The sequence below is a fragment of the Melanaphis sacchari genome, unplaced genomic scaffold, assembly GCF_002803265.2.
Source record: "Melanaphis sacchari strain LSU unplaced genomic scaffold, SCAv2.0 Contig135_pilon_pilon, whole genome shotgun sequence".
In the NCBI taxonomy this organism is placed as follows: Eukaryota; Metazoa; Arthropoda; class Insecta; order Hemiptera; family Aphididae; genus Melanaphis; species Melanaphis sacchari.
In genome coordinates, this window is record NW_020270567.1 from 18,902 (window position 1) to 26,837 (window position 7,936).

At 31.0% G+C, this 7,936-nt stretch overlaps 1 pseudogene; it reads left to right on the forward strand.

The window, feature by feature from the left end:
- On the forward strand, nt 1–3,043 carry LOC112591516 (annotated as a pseudogene).
- Nucleotides 3,044–7,936: the final 4,893 nt, after the last annotated feature.

A 7,936-nucleotide genomic window follows, 5' to 3' on the forward strand; every position in this document is an offset into this window, starting at 1 on the left:
ATGTTTTATATTATTTTATTCACCAGATATCTTGCTTCAGGGTGCAGTTTTAAAAAACTGCATTATAACTATCGGATTGGGAGAAGTACTGCAAGTGAAATCGTCAGAAAAGTATGCAAAAGTATTTAGAACAGATTAAAAGAAATATGCATTTCTATCCCTGATCAGGGTATGTGGCTTAAAATTGCAGAAGAATTCAATGACAGAGCAATTTTTTCAAACTGCTTAGGCGCTGTTGATGGAAAGCATATCCGAATCATAAAACCGGAAAGAAGTGTTTCATTATATATGAATTATAAGCATTACTTTTCCATTGGATTACTAGCTATTGCCGACGCAAACTATAAGTTCATTTATGTAGATGTTGGATCTTATGGAAAAGATTCAGTTCAACTATCTTTAACCCGTCAGAAGTCTCGTATGAGCGCGGCGTTCATTCCGTTATTAGTTTAACTACCACTAGTTTCAATTAAAATTTTAAATTGTTGAAAACTACGTATACCTTATCTTATCTTATCTAGGCACTTTTCTATAAATAAAATAATCCAATCCATAATCTTGTGTTGAAATGACAATAGATTAAATAAGTCAGTTCTGATAAAGTGAGCGGCGCGCTCATACGCGACTGTTGGTGTATGCATTTTTCTCGTATAGTTTTTTTTATAATTTCGCGTTATAATGTCTGATAATACACAAAATGTGTGTAATTGGTTAGATGAAACTGAAGAAGGTAATTTAATATATGATTCTGATGACACTGACGCTGATCCGGATTTTGTATGTACAAATACGCACAATGAAATTGATTCTGAGTCGGATACAGATGTTGACGTACACATAAATCCGTCTTCATCTAGAATAAATAATGCCTCAGTTGCATCAAGATTACGATCTAACAGTCCACTCATACGAGACAATTTCAGTTACTATTTAGGTAAGGATAAAGTGACAAAATGGTATAAAGAAAGTTGTACTCCAAGTAATAGTCGTACACTTCGACGTAATATAGTGTTACATTTACCCGGTGTAAAAAGAGTGGCACGAGACGCAAAATATATTATTGATTGTTGGAAGCTATTTTTTCCGGATATGGTCATTGATGAAATAGTAAAATGTACTAATATTTATTTGACAAAGATTCGTACAAATTTTCAACGGGAAAGAGATTGCATAGATACGACAAGAGAGGAAATAAAAGCGTTGTTTGGTCTTCTGTACTTGGCAGGTGTTTTACGTAGCAACTATTTGAATTTGAAAGATCTTTGGTCAGACGATCCTTTATCTCCCGAATATTTTTGTGCTGTCATACCCCTAAAACGATTTTATCTATTGCTTCGTGCACTCAGGTTCGATGATATAAATACAAGAACTGAAAGAAAAATGTATGACAAACTAGCCGCCATCCGAATGATATTCGATGGATTTGTACAACGTTGTCAGGCTGTATATACTGTTGGGGAAAACTGCACTATCGACGAAATGCTCGAAGGATTTAGAGGTAGGTGTAGTTTTCGTCAGTATATCCCGAACAAGCCAAATAAGTATGGCATAAAAATTCAAGCATTGGTGGATTCACGTACTTTTTTTTACTTCTAACATGGAGGTATATGTAGGAACACAGCCCGACGGCCCATTCAAATTTGAAAATAAGCCATCAAGTATTGTAAAAAGGATGATAACTCCAATTTCTAAAACTGGTCGAAATATAACGATGGATAACTGGTACACTTCCATACCATTGGTAAATGAGTTGCTTGAAAATCATAATTTGACAACTGTTGGAACTCTACGCAAAAATAAAAAATAAATCCTACCTTGCTTTTTAGATACTAAACGTAGGGAAAAAAATTCAACATTATTTGGATATAGACAAAATCTAATGATTACGTCGTATGTGCCTCGTAAAAACAAAAATGTTGTATTGGTATCTAGTATGCATGATCAAGGCGTTATAGATAAAGATTTTGGTGACAAAAATAAACCCGAGATTATTACCTTTTACAACTCTACAAAAGGCGGAGTAGATGTTGTTGACGAATTGGAGGGAGAATATTCTGTTTCTAGTGTAAGCTGTAGATGGCCATTGACAATATTTTTCTCTCTAATGAATATTGCGGGAATCAATAGCCAAATAATGTATCGGAAAAATACTGGCAATGTTATTACTCGTCGAAATTATCTTAGAAGTTTGGGTCGAGAACTTTCTAAAGAATTTATGATCAACCGACTTGTTATACCAACATTGAGTATTCAACTTCGAAGTTCAATTATGAAGATAACAGGAATAAATAAACAGCCTACACAGCCCGAACAGCATGGAGCAGTGAAAGAAAGATTGAAATGTGCATATTGTCCAAAAAATAAAAATCGAAAAACAATGGTGAGTATTATATGAAATATAATAATAAGCTTTATAAATAATGAATTCAAAAAAATATTTTATTTTTAGGTATACTGTGAGCTATGCAATAACCGTATTTGTAAAGAGCATACAAGTACTATTTGCAAATCATGTCAAACGGGACCAGAAGAAAAATCCGATTCAGAATAAATATAACTGATATGTATAATGTATAATGTATGTATTGTAACTACCATTTATTAATAATAAATAAACAAAGTGATTCTAATTAATTATTCATAATAAAATTCTCATTTACAGTTCGATTTACAACATTAATTAGTAAAAACTGAGAAAGTGAGCACCGCGCTCATACACGCCTAACTGTGTTACAAATATACACGCGCCTACTGACGGGTTAAAAACTCGGCACTTTGGGAAAATTTGAAAAAAAATAATTTGAATATACCAGCATCAAAAATAGTACCAGGAGTGAATATTTCATTACCATACGCGTTTGTTGGTGACGAAGCATTTGGATTAGACAAGCACTTACTTCGACCCTACTCTGGTACTCATTTGCCAGTTCGAAAAAAAATATTTAACTATCGTCTATCACGCGCAAGACGATACGTAGAGTGTACATTTGGCATTCTTTCGAATAAATGGCGTAAATTCACAGATCGATCGATGTACACGTAGATTTCACAGTCGATATTGTTAAATGTTGTTGCGTTTTATATAATTTTGTTCGTGACCGAGATGGATTCGACTGCAGTCCGTGGTGTCGATCGGTTGTTGTGCGCTTCCGTTGTCAGGTTGTCTTATCGTCTGATACGTCTTTTGGCGGTCATTATGGCGTCTACCTCACCAATTAGTTCGAATGATGATAAATTTAGCAAACTTATTGTTATGATTAATGAGTTAAAAACTTCACAAAATAAAATCATATCGTCAATTAATTCATGTCGTGAATCTATTAAATTACAGAATAAAAAGCTAGCTTCATTTGACTCCAAATTTGACGTATTATCCAATCAAATTACTTCGGTAATTGAGGAAAATAAGTCGTTAAAATTGAGAATTGAACAACTTGAGTCTAAACTGTCGTCAGTTGAACAATCTCAATCCAATAATCACTCTATTATTCAAGAAAGTTTATTCTCTGAATTTATGGACCGTCACACAGACGCGTGTTTTTAGGTAAAACATGGTCAAAACCGAAAGAAATAAAAATAACTGAATAAGATAACTATTGTCGGTAATTTAAAGATTACATATCGGAGTACAAAGTTCAGTTGGATAAACAAGCTTAGTGATGACAAATCGAATAGTAGATACCCAATTTATTTGTTCACCACAACTCACAAGTGAATACTACAAATAGTGTTTTATAGTTTTGCCTTAATATAATTTTGTTTTACACTTCATATTTAAGTAGTTTATTACATTAAAAATAAAGGTTATTTGTTAGTTATAAAAGATGGAATCTATCTCTGGAGGTAATTATATTTATCGTACTAATTTTAGCAATAAAATATAAGTTACTAAATATCATATAAAGTGTATAGTTATATATATTTTACATTCCGGATCAAGCGAGATCAACTTAAAATTGTAACAGATTTTAATAGTCATACTTATAACAAATATATTAAAGCAAAAAATATTTGCTAATATCTGCGATATTAGTCAAAATTAATTAAATCATATGTTGCGTGCCAATATCAGATCCAGATCCAAGGTGTTATTAAAATGAATTGTACAACTTTTAATTACAATAATGTTTAATCTGTATAAATAAAATACATGTAACTGATATAAGAAGTGGCTGAGTGTCGTGAAGTTGCTCTGTTCTTCGTAGCTCTGGTACATCTGCCCTTGTTGGTCTTCGGACTCCCTTATATACAAGAAAATCTCTTGTTGTTGTAATCGTCAACCTTCCAATTTAGATTAATTCTTGGAATTGTTTTCACATTTGAAACAACAATCTCCAGGATGTTATCGTCTTACTGGCAATTCTTGTAAACGCAAAACGACCTCGCCTAAGAACTACTATTTTGATTTATTACAATGTTTTTACAAAATATGAATCTAATATTCGTATACATTATAATTATTAGATCACATATATATTTAGATCACTATTGCTAATACCTATAGCAATATTACACATATATTACATATTAGCATATCTCGTAGCTCATGAATATTATATTATATTATATTATATTATATTATTAGTACATCTCGTAGCCCATAACACATATTAAAAACCTGTAAATATACAACAACAAAATATTTATAATTTTATTAAATATTTTTATATAAATTACTTATTTTATTTTTACTGCACGTAAACCTATATTTTATAGTTATTAGGATCATATTAAATCATAAATAAATTATTCTTTTAAAACTTATATTATTTAAAAATTAATTTTTTATATAGGATCTCGATGTAATGATATTGTTCTTAGTAGAAGAGACTTGTATACAATTTTAAAAGAAGGTTCAACAAAATCGAAACATCCACATGAAAATTATGAACACTTAACAAAATATATACTATAAATTACTTAATATCCAAATGAATTACCGAAGGATATAAAAAAGGTTTTATCTTATTTTATTTCCCAGTTTAATACCAAATGGTCTGCATTATCTCGAAACGTAGATTATTTAAAAAAAAAAAAATTTGATTGGTTGGAAACTAAAATAAGTTTTCCTATGTAAAAAGCTTCTTCATTTTCTTCAAATGATATGAAAGTTAAGGGTGGAAGATCAAAAGTGGATTTCTCTAAGAGTAGTTAACGTACAAAACGTAGAAAAACTCAATTGTTAAGGTCCGAGGTGGGTTCTTCAGAATTATCTTATGCGGCTCAGATGAGTCTCCGTGCAAGTGGCCAGTTAGATGCTGTTAATGTGATAAAAGATGTGACATTAACAACACCTAAACGAGCAGAAAAATATAGAAAGGCTTATAAAGAAACGTCAAAATCAGTTATGCCCTACACTGACGATAAAGCACTTTCCCTTATTATAGAAGCAAAACTATCAAAGCATCAGTATAATATTTTAAGGTCTACTGTTAAACTCAATAATTGCAATATTTACCCACCGTATGAAAAAATTACTTTAGCAAAGAAAAGATGTTATCCCGAATCTATGACAATAACTGAAATTTGTGCAAAAGTTCGATTACAAGCATTAGTGGAACATACATGCATACGAATAATTCCAACACAAAGTGATGTAATAAATCATTTTTCAGATGAACAACTTAAAAATTTAAAATGAATTTGCAAGTGGGGCTGTGATGGTTCAAATCAAAAGGAATATAAGCAAAAGTTTGAGGACAATAATAGTTCTGATGATAACGTTTTTTTAATATCGCTTGTCCCTCTTCAATTAATTTACTGTGAAAATAATGAAAAGCCACCAATATATGTATGGACAAATCCACGACCATCATCAAGATTTTGTTGCCCAATAAAAATTAAATTTATCCACGAAACCACAGAAGTAATTACTATTGAAACCAAGAACATAGAAAATCAAATAGAATCATTGATTCCTTCTTCTTTTATTTTTAATGATCGTGAAGTGGTAGTAAATTATCAATTATTATGTACTATGGTCGACGGAAAAGTATGCAATGCAGTGTGTGATAATAAATCCACGTTAAAATGTTACATTTGCGGTGCAACATCTAAGGACTTAAATGACATTAGTAAAATAACTCGTATAAAAATCGACGAATCGAACATAAAGTTAAATTTTGGGCTATCTATATTACATGTCTGGATACGATTTTTTGAATGTTTGCTTCATTTAGCTTACAAATTAAATGTAAAATAATGGCGAGTATTAGATAGCAAAAGTAAGGAACTTATTAAAACTAATAAAATTAGAATTCAACAAGAATTTAAATCACAATTAGGACTAATAGTAGATAAACCAAAACCTGGGTTCGGTTCCTCAAATGATGGAAATACGGCACGCAGATTTTTTGAAAATTCTTTCATATCATCTTCTATAACTGGAATAGATGAAGGTATAATAAAACAATTTCAAGTTGTACTTTTAGTCATATCAAGTGGTTATAATATAAATGTGGATAAATTCAAAATTTTTACTCTTGATACGGCAAAAAACTTTGTCAATAAATATCCATGGTATCCAATGTCTACAACTGTACATAAAATTTTAATTCATAGTTCAGAAGTTATATCGTCTTGTATCTTGCCTATTGGTCAATTGTCCGAGGAAGCGCAAGAGGCACGTAATAAGGATTTTAGAAAATATCGTGAGGACTTTTCACGTAAAATGTCAAGAAAAGTTACAATGGAAGACGTTTTCAATCGTCTTCTTGTATCATCAGATCCATATATATCTAGTATGAGAAACCTGCCAAAAAAAGAACTGAAAACTTATTCTAAAGAAGTTTTAGACTTGTTACAACCTCCTGATTATAATTTAGACACCGAAGAAAATATTAACGATTCCAGTTCAGATTCTGAATATAATTCCAGTACAGATAGTAGCGACTAGCGAATGGAAGTTTATTTTTAAAATAATATTTATTTATTTTTTATTTTTTGTATGTTGTATTTCTTATTTTAAAAATAATGTACAAAATCATAAGTTTATTTATAACTTGCTCTAAAAATAAATTAAATTTGCAACTTTAATGAATATTAATGATGTATTATCACCTTAGAATGTTATTTAAGTTATGACCATGTTTTTCCTTAAATACGCCACTGTACGTCAATCTAGAGCTCGTAACATTATATTATTTAATGTACCAGATTTTTCAACCAGTGTTGACCAGCAAAATGACTCTAGTCTTGTTGATGAAATATTTAATGTCATCAGCGTACCTACTAAACCTCTATCTGTTCATCGATTGGGAAAGCCCTCAAATAAACCTCGTCCTATACGTGTCGTTATGCCGTCACCAACGGATGTTTTTCAAATTTTAAAAGTCAAACGGCAGCTATTTAATGTTGACAAATTTAAAACTGTTCGAGTTTCATCTGATCAAACGTTACAACAGCGTAAGCTGTATTCTTCTATTGCCATTGAAATGAAATTACGTAAAGATGCTGGTGAAACTGATCTTTTTATTAAGTTTGTTAATAACTGTCCGACCATTTCAAAAAACGGTCAACGAGCCCAGCAAATGTAAATCAACCATCCATCTACTATCAGAATATTCGAGGTATTAATATTAAACTAGATTTGTTTATTCGTAATGTTTTTCTCTGTAAATATGATATTATTATACTTACGGAAACATGGTTATCTACCAATGTTATCGATGCAGAACTTGGACTTTGTCCCCAATACAACATTTTACTGTGATTAAAATTGTATTAGATTTAATCTTGCTTCATTAGACTGAAATGGCATATTTAATGGTCTAGATATCAATGATGCAGTTAAGGCCGTCTACACACGGAGCTATTCATTAGAAACTAAACGGGTTTGTGATTTAAGTTACTTATCGATTACTAACGCATTAGTAACTCGGATCCGCACACGATCATATTGAAAAGTAATCGAAATCACTAGTTTATACTGTTCGGC